The sequence below is a fragment of the Schistocerca cancellata genome, chromosome 6 (genome assembly GCF_023864275.1).
Source record: "Schistocerca cancellata isolate TAMUIC-IGC-003103 chromosome 6, iqSchCanc2.1, whole genome shotgun sequence".
NCBI classification, from domain to species: Eukaryota; Metazoa; Arthropoda; class Insecta; order Orthoptera; family Acrididae; genus Schistocerca; species Schistocerca cancellata.
In genome coordinates, this window is record NC_064631.1 from 16,700,478 (window position 1) to 16,714,247 (window position 13,770).

A 13,770-nucleotide genomic window follows, 5' to 3' on the forward strand; every position below is an offset into this window, starting at 1 on the left:
TATGGTAATCTTATTAGGCGCAGACTGAAACTTGACTACAGACTAATGCAGACTGATGCAGACTGAGTAATCGGAAGTCTGTACACTCGTTATAATACCTCTAGCGTTTAGGTATCACTGCGCGAGTGTGATCCGCAAGAAGAAAAGGTTCTATGTTAGCAGCAATCTCATTGGCTGCGTTACATATTAATACGCGGATCGGCGGAAGCAGAATTTGGTCCGTCTCTAAGGCAGCGCCATCTCGTAGTGCGGAGACGGACGAGCGCTGTGCCTGCGCTGTTGTGCTTAGCGGGTCGCGCTCTAGTGGGAAAGTTGTGTACGCGCTGACTATGCGAAACTATGTACACAACACCTCGTATAAGCGGACATTTCTATTTCCCATGGCGCTCCTGGAGGGTTACAAACTGCTGTCGGTATCATGGTGATTACGTACCATAAAGCAACAGATGTTCCAGATAAAGTTCATGTATATCTTGTTAAACAATCTAAAGTGTTTATAAATGCTAGTCGCTTAAAAGTGGGCGTGAACGTTAAAAATTTTCTACGTAAGTTCGAGCATGTAGGTGTTCTTTTTGTCAAACACTGTTCTGTATTTTTAAAGACTATTGCAAAATGAAAACATAATATGTTGCAAAAAGAGGGTGGAGAGGGGGGGCGGAGAAGAAAAATACTTTATGTGAAACTAGAGAGATGTCGCCCGTGAAAAGTGTGCCTATATGTGTGTGGCGGGAGAGGGGGGGTGTGGGAGGAGGGCTTTGTGCGCTCGCGAATACCTGACACTCGTTTTTCGTATTCGACTCACAGCAGTAAATTGCCCTTTTGTGAGCAGCAGACAGTGTGTCTGCAATTGAGGGGCCGTTTAGCTGCAGCCAGTGGACGCACGGTTTCCCGGCACGCAAAAAGCCGCGCCTGAGCGGCAGAGCGTGTGATGAGCTCCCCCGAGACGGCAGTGGGGGCAGGCCGCAGTTTAAGTGCTATTAAAGTCTCATTTCTGGCCAACGGTAACACGAGATGTCACGGGCAGAGCGCCGCGTGGACAGTACACTGCGGAAATGACCGCCCCCTCCCCTCTCCAAGGCGACTGTCATTTCCTGAAGCCGTCCCATATCCGTAGTCTGTGCCGCGTCGTCCGTGTAAATACATTTTTATTTTTATATACGTCGTGCGATACGGGAAAACCCTCCGAGAATGCGACAAATCACACAATGAATATTGCGAACACCTCAGACGACGTTCAAATGGTTCAAATGGCTCTGAGCACTATGGGACTTAACTTCTGAGGACATCAGTCCCCTAGAACTTAGAACTACTTAAACCTAACTAACCTAAGGACATCACACACGTCCATGCCCGACGCAGGATTCGAACCTGCGACCGTAGCGGATCGCGCGGTTCCAGACTGAAGTGCCTAGAACCGCTCGGCCACAACGGCCGGCAGACGACGTTACAGCCATAATGAGTTCGATAATTTATGGTAGCCTGCCCTATTCAAAAGAGTGAAACAGTTGGATTGTCCCAGATGTCTAGGACAGTCTGCGGGATTACTGGACCGACAGGCAGGTGCAATTACAATGACCAGGAAAGAAATTGTATAAAGTATCACCAAATGCTGGTCATAGGGCTTTGTTTGTGGTCCTGAGTTCTCGGATGTTACTGAAACAGCTTTAGAGTATAGCAAACAAGAGATGCTGCGTCGTCTACACATACGATCTGGTAATTATACTTTCTGCCAATACGAGGGTTAAATTAGAAGAAAATAGTTGGGTAAGTCTTGAAAGACTAAGTATCAGGTGCTTTATATGTTACTAAAAGGAACATTATCAAGAACGAGAAACCCTAGAATCAGAATAAATGACCAACCTATGCAGAGAAAAGAAGTATATATTTATCTGACAATTAACATCGGCAAAAAGAATTTCCGTGCACATTTAGAAGTCGTCTACCAGAGATGCATTAAAATCCTAAATGAAATAAAACAATTGCCGGCCAAGGTGTCCGAGCGGTTCTAGGCGCTACAGTCCGGAACCGCACGACCGCTACGTTCGCAGGTTCGAATCCTGCCTCGGGCATGAAGTCCTTAGGTTAGTTAGGTTTAAGTAGTTCTTAGTTCTACGGGACTGATGATCTCAGATGTTAAGTAGATGTTAAGTCCCATAGTGCTCAGAGCCATTTGAACGTTTTTTTTTTAATGAAATAGCAACAGTTGTCCAAAGAAGTTTTCACTTGCCACTAAGTGCAATGAGAACGCGCCACTACGCAATCTTAATCGCAGTTGTGGCCTACGATTGGTGCGCTTGGGCGCAAGGTGCCCGAAAGCTGAGGACAGTGCAGGCTCTACGGTGAGCACAGTGCAGTGTACTCCTGCGCCCGGTACGTGCGTATAGAACAACACCAACTGAGGCGCTACTGGTGATAGTAAGGTTTCTACCTCTGGACCCAGCCGTAAAAAAGCGAGGTACATGTTACTGGCACAGAAACGGCGAATATGATAAGGTTAAGGAGATACTTGGCACAATTTAGAAATAAAGGCATCAGTTGATACAGAATGACAACAAAACTGGGTGAAAGCAGAAACAGATAGCAGAAATTACTAGTTTCCTGCTAATATTAAAGAAAGATCCGAAATGTCGTACTCGCTTGCGACGAAGAAAGCTGTGCACTACCTGATGGGATATAGTCCACATCGCAGCTACTTAGCAGAAATACGACAGCACACCACAGGCGCTTGCGAAAGTGGAGCAATCGCCACCCCGGACCACGTCGTCTCAGAGTGTGCCATTAGACTAGATGTTACAGACTAGGACAGGAGTGTCTTTGGTAATACAGCTATCAATAAGGATCTGTAACATAACAGGGAATGAGAACCTGTGGGGTAAGCTTACGAACTGCAACCCTACACAGCTGAGAGGCATACAAAAAGAGCCCATACATCGGGACAACGAGACGCACCACGGTAGAAAATCCATCTGCGACAACTTTCCGCAAGCCATGTTGGGGTGAGCCTCGAGGAGGAGCAGAAAGGACTTCCTGACAGCCACCTCGCATTCTATACACCTCGGACGGCACAGCGGCACGGCCCTTTCGAATCCTGAGTTGCGTCTTGGGACGTCGGGCTACCAACCTAGACAAATGAGTAATCTGATATTAAGTGCAGTAGTGTAGTGCTGTTTAGTATAGTGCTATACAGTAGTGTAGTCCAGAATTACAAACTAAAAGATGCGTGATTGAGCTGTACAGCTTAGCACACCAGAACTATAGCTTGTGCCCACTGGATTGCGGTCGAACATATACACTCTGTGATCAAAAGTATCCGGACACGTGGCTGAAAATGACTTGCAAATTCGTGGTAATGCTGGAATTCAGTATGGTGGTGGCCCACCCTTAGCCTTGATGACAACTTCCACTCACACAGGCATACGTTCAATCAGGTGCTGGATAGTTTCTTGGGAAATGGCAGCCCATTCTTCACCGAGTGCTGGACTGAGGAGAGGTATCGATGTCGGTCGGTGAGGCCTGGCACGAAGTTGGCTTTCCAAAACATCCCAAAGGTGTTCTGTAGGATTCAGGTTAGGACTGTGTGCAGGACAGTCCATTACAGGGATGGTATTGTCGTGTAACCACTCCGCCACAGGCTGTGCAATATGAACAAGTGCTAGATGGTATTGAAAGATGAAGAGCAATTCGGGGATGGCGATTGCAACAGAGGGAAGCAAGAAGGTGCTTCAAGCATCAGTGTAGGCCTGTGCTGTGATAGTGCCACGCAAAACATTAAGGGGTGCAAGCCCCCTTCATGAAAAACACGACCACACCATAACAACAACACCTCCGAATTTTATTTTTGGCACTACACACGCTGGCAGATGACGTTCACCTGGCATTCGCCGTACCCACATCCTGCCATCGGATCGCCACGTTGTGTACCGTGATTCGCCACTCCACGTTTTTCTACTGTTCAATCGTCCAATGTTTACGTTCCTTACACCAAGCGAGGTGCCGATTGGCATTTACCAGCGTTATGTATGGCTTATGAGCAGCCGCTCAACCATGAAATCCAACTTTTCTCACCTCCAGAATAATTGTCATAGTACTTGCAATGGGTCCTGATGCAGTTTGGAATTCGCGTGTGATGGTTTGGATAGATATCTGCCTATTACACATTACGACCCTCTTCAACTGTCGGTGCTCTCTGTCAGTCAACAGACAAGTTCTGTCTGTACGCTTTTGTGCAGTAGGTGTCCCTTCACGTTTCCACTTCACTATAGCATCGGGAGCAGTTGACCTGGGGATGTTTAGGAGTTTCGAAATCTCGAGTACAGACGTATGACACAAGTGACACCCAATCACATGACCACGTTCGAAGTCCGTGAGTTCCGCGGAGCGCCTCATTCTGCTCTCTCACGATGTCTAATGACTACTAAGGACGCTGATACGGAGTACCTGGCAGTAGGTGGCAACACAGTGCATCTAATACGAAAAACGTATGTTTTTGGGGGTGTTCGCATACTTTTGATAGCATAGTGTATGTGTATCAGATGACCAAAGGGCAGTATGTAGAATTTTTTCCTAATTTTAAAACCATTACATTGATTTATGTAGATTCCGTGGTTAAGCATGATATTGCTTAGTTATACCAATACATTTGAAATTGTTGTTGTTGTGGTCTTCAGTCCTGAGACTGGTTTGATGCAGCTCTCCATGCTACTCTATCCTGTGCAAGCTTCTTCATCTCCCAGTAACTACTGCAACCTACATCCATCTGAATCTGCTTAGTGTATTCATCTCTTGGTCTCCCTCTACGATTTTTACCCTCCACGCGGCCCTCCAATACTAAATTGGTGATCCCTTGATGCCTCAAAACATGTCCTACCAACCAATTCCTTCTTCTAGTCAAGTTGTGCCACAAATTTCTCTTCTCCCCAATCCTATTCAGTACCTTCTCATTAGTTATGTGATCTACCCATCTAATCTTCAGCATTCTTCTGTAGCACCACATTTCAAAAGCTTCTATTCTCTTCTGGTCAAAACTATTTATCGTCCATGTTTCACTTCCATACATGGCTACACTCATAGAAATACTTTCAGAAACGACTTCCTGACACTTAAATCTATACTCGATGTTAACACATTTCTCTTCTTCAGAAATGCTTTCCTTGCCATTGGCAGTCTACATTTTATATCCTCTCTACTTCGACCATCATCGGTTATTTTTCTCCCTAAATAGCAAAACTCCTTTACTTCTTTAAGTGTCTCATTTCCTATTCTAGTTCCCTCGGCATCACCCGACTTAATTCGACTACATTCCATTATCCTCGTTTTGCTTTTGTTGATGTTCATCTTATATCGTCCTTTCAAGACACTATCCATTCCGTTCAACTGCTCTTCCAAGTCCTTTGCTGTCTCTGACAGAATTACAATGTCATCGGCAAACCTCAAAGTTTTTATTTCTTCTCCATGGATTTTGATACCTACTCCGAATTTTTCTTTTGTTTCCTTCACTGCTTGCTCAATATACAGATTGAATAACATCGGGGAGAGGCTACAACACTGTCTCACTACCTTCCCAACCACTGCTTCCCTTTCATGTCCATCGACTCTTGTAACTGCCATCTGGTTTCTGTACAAATTGTAAATAGCCTTTCGCTCCCTGTATTTTACCCCTGCCACCTTCAGACTTCGAAAGAGAGTATTCCAGACAACATTGTCAAAAGCTTTCTCTAAGTCTACAAATGCTAGAAACGTAGGTTTGTATATCCTTCATCTAGATTCTAAGATAAGCCGTAGGGTCAGTATTGCCTCACGTGTTCCAATTTTTCTACGGAATCCAAACTGATCTTCCCCGAGGTCGGCTTCTACTAGTTTTTCCATTCGTCTGTAAAGAATTCGCATTAGTATTTTGCAGCCGTGACTTATTAAACTGTTAGTTCGGTAATTTTCACATCTGTCAACGCCTGCTTTCTTTGGGATTGGAATTATTATATTCTTCTTGAAGTCTGAGGTTATTTCGCCTGTCTCATATATCTTACTCACCAGATGGTAGAGTTTTGTCAGGACTGGCTCTCCCAAGGCTGTCAGTAGTTCTAATGGAATGTTGTCTACTCCCGGAGCCATGTTTCGACTCTGGTCTTTCAGTGCTCTGTCAAACTCTTCACGCAGTATCATATCTCCCATTCATCTTCATCTACATCCAATTTCCATAACATTGTCCTCATGTACATCGCCCTCGTATAGACCCTCTATATACTCGTTCCACCTTTCTGCTTTCCTTTCTTTGCTTAGAACTGGGTTTCCATCTGAGCTCTTGATATTCATACAAGTGGTTCTCTTTTCTCCAAAGGTCTCTTTAGTATTCCTGTAGGCAGTATCTATCTTAACCCTGGTGAGACAAGCCTCTACGTCCTTACATTTGTCCTCTAGCCATCCCTGCTTAGCCATTTTGCACTTCCTGTCGATCTCATTTTTGAAACGTGTCTCAACCTTTTTGCCTGCTTCTTTTACTGCATTTTTATATTTTCTCCTTTCATCAATTAAGTTCAATATTTCTTCTGTTACCCAAGGATTTATATCAGCCCTCGTCTTTTTACCTACTTTATCCTCTGTTGCCTTTACTACTTCACCCCTCAAAGCTACCCATTCTTCTTCTACTGTATTTCTTTCCCCCATTCATGTCAGTTGTTCTTTTATGCTCTCCTTGAAACTCTGTACAACCTCTGGTTCTTTCAGTTTATCCAGGTCCCATCTTATTAAATTCCCACCTTTTTGCAGTTTCTTCAGTTTTAATCTACAATTCATAACCAATAGATTGTGGTCAAAGCCCACATCTGCCCCTGGAAATGTTTTACAATTTCAAACCTGGTTCCTAAATCTCCGTCTTACCATTATATAATCTATCTGTAACCTGTTAGTATCTCCAGGCTTCTTCCATGTATACAACCTTCTTTTATGATTCTTTCCCCAAGTGTTAGCTATGATTAAGTTGTGCTCTGTGCAAAATTCTACCAGTCCATACTCACCTACTACGTTTCCTTCTCTCCCTTTTCCTACTACCGAATTCCAGTCAACCATGACTATTAAATTTTCATCTTCCTTCACTATCTGAATAATTTCTTTTGTTTAATCATACATTTCTTCAATTTCTTCGTCATCTGCAGAGCTAGTTGGCATATAAACTTGTACTACTGTGGTAGGCGTGGGCTTCGTGTCTATCTTGGCCACGATAATGCGTTCACTATGTTGTTTGTAGTAGCTTACCCGCACTCCTATTTTTTTATTCATTATTAAACCTACTCCTGCATTACCCCTATTTGATTTTGTATTTATAACCCTGTATTCGCCTGACCAAAAGTCTTGTTCCTCCTGCCACCGAACTTCACTAATTCCCACTATATATAACTTTAACCTATCCATTTCCCTTTTTAAATTTTCTAACCTACCTGCCCGATTAAGGGATCTGACATTCCACGCTCCGATCCGTAGAACACCAGTTTTCTTTCTCCTGATAACGACGTCCTCATGAGTAGTCCCCGCCCGGAGATCCGAATGGGGGACTATTTTACCTCCTGAATATTTTACCCAAGAGGACGCCATCATCATTTAACCATGCAGTAACGCTGCATGCCCTCGGGAAAAATTACGGCGGTAGTTTCCCCTTGCTTTCAGCCGTTCGCAGTACCAGCACAGCAAGGCCGTTTTGGTTATGTTACAAGGCCAGATCAGTCAATCATCCAGACTGTTGCCCCTGCAACTACTGAAAAGGCTGCTGCCCCTCTTCATGAACCACACGTTTGTCTGTCCTCTCAACAGATACCCCTCCATTGTGGTTGCACCTACGGTACGGCTATCTGCATCGCTGAGGCACGCAAGCCTCCCCACCAACGGCAAGGTCCTTGGTTCATGGTTCATTTGAAATTATGTGAAAATATTATGTGCTATATTAGTATCAGTTCATGTGAAACATTTGGCCGTTTCTGGTATCTTAATAATAGAATGAAAGAAAACAGCGAATAAATACATAAATAATACAGGAACAGATGCAGGCAAACTCATGTAGTATTAAACACAGAGTAATGATCATTAAAACTGCATCACTAGGAAGGATAACAAGTAATGACATATTATTTAACGTGCGTTTGTAATACAGCAGAAAGAATAAAGAACTGTTTGAAGAAAATTCAATAAACATCGCTGTGTTCAAAGTGTGACTTTTAATGGATTCTGGTACATCAATAAGAACTTCATTCAGTGCCTAACAGAAATTGTGACATAAGAGAATCTTTTCCGCTGTAAAAGGCGCCTGACTATAGCAAATTTTCACTAAACTCGTCAGCCCAATTTTTCAAGGTTCTAAAAAACTCACCTAATCCTCCTTTTATACTAGATGGTTGAAACTTTGAACATAAAATTTAGACGTTAAATTTAATAACCCTTATACTCGCATGTGTTTATTGTAGGGAAATCAGACAACGTCCCACGTCTTGTGCGTCTGCTAAGCTATTAACAGAAAATAATGCGAATTGTCCCACGTAATTCTCTTTCGTGTTCAGACGCAGTGTCACTAAAAGATTATTATCTGTTGTAGAATGTTCTTGTAGGATTATTTATTAAGATGTTAGAAGGTTCAGAATATTCTGAATAAGTTCAAATGGTTCAAATGGCTCTGAGCACTGTGGGACTTAACTTCTGAGGTCATCAGTCCCCTAGAACTTAGAACTATTAAACCTAACTAACCTAAGGACATCACACACATACATGCCCGAGGCAGGATTCGAACCTGCGACCGTAGCGGCCGCGCGGCTCCAGACTGTAGCGCCTAGAACCTCTGAATGAGATGAGGAGATAAAAATAGAAGAAAAAGCACGAGTCGTCGACGTCAAAAAGTAGCAAGTGCACGACTGCACCTTCAAGCTTAGATCTGAGAACAGACTGCGCCCATATTGAAGGAAACAACATGCAAAGTAGGTTGTCTGTGTTTCAATTTCAAAGTAGGCTGTACATAAATAAGACAAAAGCTGAACGGAAAAGTTTCTTACTGCGATACTTCTGAGTGATCTTGAATAAAATACTCAGAGGGAAGGAAGACGATAAAAGTAAATGAAGATCTGCATCGATCTCATACCATATAAGAGCAGAAGAAGGCCGAGAGGTTCCTGTATGATCCTCAACATCCAGAATAGTGAAAGGTAACGCTGCTTTTGTTTACAGACTAAACAAAACGTATGTAGAACGCAAATAATTGTCTGAACAGGTTACACTTATGTCATATGTCTTTTACCATGAGTGACCAGAGGCAGACTCAGACGAATTGCCAAAAGATGTAAGCTGGAGGATGCGCTACCTGAGGAGCAACGAGGTGAATGAGGTGGACGAACTCGCAAGCTGCAGGAAACGGACGAAGAGCACATGCAATTCTTTTAGAAGGATATACTTTAATGTAAATACAAATCTCCTCATTAGACATAAAAGTTTTCTGACTATGGTATAGCGTCGTAATATAAAAAACTATACCAGGGGAACAAACGTTTCGGTCACTGTTACAGGATATTCTTATCGGTCTGCTGGTAGAGCCATTGAATGTAAATGTTTAGAATGGATATTTACAGCACCTAGATTAATAAAATGAACAATAAAAATACGTGAAAAAGTGTGTATGTTGATTTTTTAAAAAAATCTGTAATTTGTAAGTTTTTCTTCAGTAAAGGCAATTATGATGAATTTCAATTATTCCTTGACCAATCGCTATCTACATGCTTCACCAGTATATTTTATTTTCTCGTTTTTTATTTATTTCTTTTTTAATCTGCGATATTGAGTAAAGGTAAAAGATAGGTGTCCTGTAAAATTTTGTTAATGGTGTTTGTCGAGTTTTGTTAAGGCGGTCTTCAATTGTAGATTATCTGATAGTACACAGAGCGCGAAATTTAGCACAACGCCGCTTCAGCTCTGTGACACAGGTCGGTCGCAGAGGGTGACGGCTGGGGAGTGCCGACCTTTTGCAGAGCCGTGACTGGGTGTTTCCCGCTTGTGAGAGGCCTAAATCTGTATACACCAATACAGTCCGGCAACGTGCGATCCTGCGTCGTCTTGTCTGCCTCCGAGGTAGGCCAAAATACATCATAAATGTAACACCTGCTGTCTGCATTATCGACTATGCTGAGCAGAGGTTACGGTGCTGTGTACCCATGGCTGCCCCGTACCGTCATGCCAGTCTGACTGCGATGAACAGAGTGTGGCAACCCGCGATCCTCTGGGAACCTTGACACGACGTGTAACGTATCATTTGCTGTTTCCAGGAATGAGATTTATTTTCCAGCCTGGAGACAATGAACCGACAGTCTCTTAATCAGTCTCAATTGGTGGTGATCCGGACTGACCGTGGTGTTTTCAAAGGCAGGATCGCCGGTGTTGCCTAATATACTTTCGACAAGCAACTTCTCACGGTAATGTGAGGACACAGGAATCTTACAGCAGTACTACGAACAGTTACAGGAACTAGCCAATTTTAGTGCCTGTGTTCTGCTCTGAAGGCTGACTGGCCGAAAGATCTGGATAAGAAAATAATTTCATGAAGTGTTGGCTGCGGGAAAAATCGGTAGGTTGCCGTTAGCTCTCACAAGGATGGAACAGCCTTCGATAACAATGAGCAGCACTTGGCGGGCTCTTACGGAAGACAATAAATTACATGTTTCTGTGTGCGTGTCTTTCTCCCTTTTAAGTTTAGCCTGTTATCCACTTTTACTCTAAGCCACGTGAGGACGGTGTAGGTACTGTTTGCGGTGCTCGTTTGCCAGTACAGACTGGGAAAATACTTCAATTGGCACAGGGCACGGATTGGTCGTACAGGAGAAGTGAGTAAGTCAATACTGGGTCGCGAGTCAAACGGAGCTTTACGCAGCACGAAACCTTAAGCGTGGCAGCGCTTAGGGATGTGCCATCAAATGTTTCCGAGGAAGTGTAGTGGACAGTACAATGATCAGGTAGGACACGATGACCACCGACCTGCTATCGATATAAACCCTTCTAGGCGACAGCAGCGTTACCTGTCGAGTAATGGCTGTTAGTCTGACACACGCACGGCACATGTGACATCAGCGAGCGTGCTCTCCGTGTGTAGAATGAGGAAGGCGCGCGATCCGAGTTTGACAGAGTGCAGATTGTTATGGCTCGGAGGCTCGGAATTTCGGAATCTGCACGCCTTTTGGGATGTTGGAGGGGTCCTGTGGCGAATGTCTTCCTCACGTGGCGAAACCGAGGTGAAACCACGTCCCGACGTCGTGGGGCTGGCCGGACTCCTCTCATCACAGGTGTCTGACCTCGAAGGCTGGGCGGACCGCTTAAACAGGACGGGCGGCGAACTGTGGCGGAACCAACATCGGACTTCAGTGCTCGGCAGAGTGTAAGTGTGTCTGAACACAAAGCGCACCCAACTCTGCTGATGACGGACGTCCGCATCCCTCCGGCGACCTACCAAGCTGCCTCTGCTTCCGTGCCGCGACGCGCCGCCGCGCCAAAGCTGAACGTGCCGGCTAAGAGGTAGGTTGTCTATATGTTCTGGCTAATCAGTGTATGTCGAGTGATTTGCCTCACGCACCGCTCAGTGCTAAGAGCTACAACGTTACCCCACTACTGCTGATTAATCCCTGATGAGACGAACCAGCACCGATGTCTCTACCTGGGGGTAGGGACACAGTCATGTTGTACAGTTGGCGGCTTGACTTTCGGTCCAGGGGCGGTTGTGCGCTGTTCCGCTGTACTCTATGAATTCAGCAATAACAGTGCCGCCCATCGAACACGCTACGTATAATTTTAAAGCACAAATATGGACCATCAAATAAGAAACTGGGAATGGTCTGTGGGGAGGAATGGTGTATTCTGACACACGCTTAGACTCAAGCTTTATTACAGTTCCCGGCGGAGGTTCGAGTACTCCCTCGGGCATGGGTGTGTGTGTTTGTCCTTAGGATAATTTAGGTTAAGTAGTGTGTAAGCTTAGGGACTGATGACCTTAGCAGTTAAGTCCCATAAGATTTCATACACACATTTATTATGGTTCACAAACATGTTCCCTCAATTGGTGTAGGAAGTCTCTACACAGTCGATGTTTTACTTTAAAAATGGCATGTCCTGGTACTTTAAATGCGGTAATATCCGTTAATTCACCACATTTATCTAACTAACACACAGTACTGAGTAAAAGAGTCGCATATAAGGATCGGTGCAATTATTCGTCGTGAGTTAGCATTTATAACGATAACCTGTGTTAACAGAAAATGAATGAGTTGAAACTGCCCACCACGTTATCACAAGCACACCAATTCTTACCCCAACCGAGGACATGGACAAAAAAATTCTTCGCACTGGTCAGCTGCCTTTCTCTTTCACCAGTCATGTTAACTCTTCACTTCTATACCACCATCCGAAATTGCCTACAATCTTTGAATATTCTTAATATTAAACAAATAAGGTATAATGTTAGATACATTTGCGTTTCAAAATTACACAGATTAAGTTTCATACAGCTGAAATTACATCTTTCGGATAAGTATTTTACACTATGAATCTAAACTATTGGAACCTAGACTAGTTCACAATTTGATTTACGTGCCCTGCATTACTGCTTTACTCAAAAAACACAACAGTACTAGAATTTCACTAATAAATAAATAAACGATAGTAACACTGGCTGATAACGCAGACGCGAATTCGTTGCATAATTTTTTCGGACTTTCTGTTTCGGCACACAACTACTTTAGCGTGATTATTTTTTATAATTAATTCCTTTTTTGGTGTAACATTATGTCTTATGGGTTCCTTCTAATCTCCATTCTCCTTTTTATGACATGTCGTCTCCTTCTAAGAAAAGGAGTAGCCACCAATATATACTGTCTCTCTCTCTCTCTCTCTCTCTCTCTCTCTCTCTATATATATATATATATATATATATATATATATATATATATATATATATATGTGTGTGTGTGTGTGTGTGTGTGTGTGTGTGTGTGTGTGTGTGTGTGTATACTAACGGAAAAAATGATGGGGTTGTGCGACATAAACGAAAGCTGGTGCGCTTGTTCAGACTTCTGAGAGAAGACGTCTGTTCAAGTTTCGCGCCAGTCGCGTAAGAGTGGCGCTAGGTCTGCTTTAAATACACGCTGTATCGGTCTTGAGCGTCAGTTACCTTTGAGACTGGACATTGTGAGTTGATGTTAGTCAAGAATGCCTTTAAGGTGACAAGACTCCATTACAATCACAACGCAAAGTTTTCAGGAGGTCTGATAATAAGGCTACGAGAAGCTGGACGTTCCTTCTGCAGTATTGCAGAAAGATTTGGCAGGAATGCAGCCCGCGTACATGAATGCTGGTTGCGGTGGTCACAGGAATATTCGACCTCAAGAAGACCGGGTTGTAGACGACCACGTGGTACTACCAGACTTGTGTATGTCTCTGGCGTGCCTAACCGCAACTGCAGCAGCAATTTGAGCAGCAGTCGGCACCACGGTGACACAACAAAGTGTTAGAAATCGGTTACTTCAAAGACACCTCCGAGCCATACACCCTGACCCCAAACCACCACCATTTGCTACTTCAGTGGCGTCAGGCGAGAGCTCATTGGAAGGCAGCGCGGAGGTGTTTTGTCTTTTCTGACGAAAGCTCTTTCTACCTCGGTCCCAGTGATGTCTATGTGTTGATTAGAAGGTAGTCAGTTGAGTGCCTGCACGTTCGAATCCTGCCTCGGGCATGGATGTGTGTGATGTCCTTAGGTTAGTTAGGTTT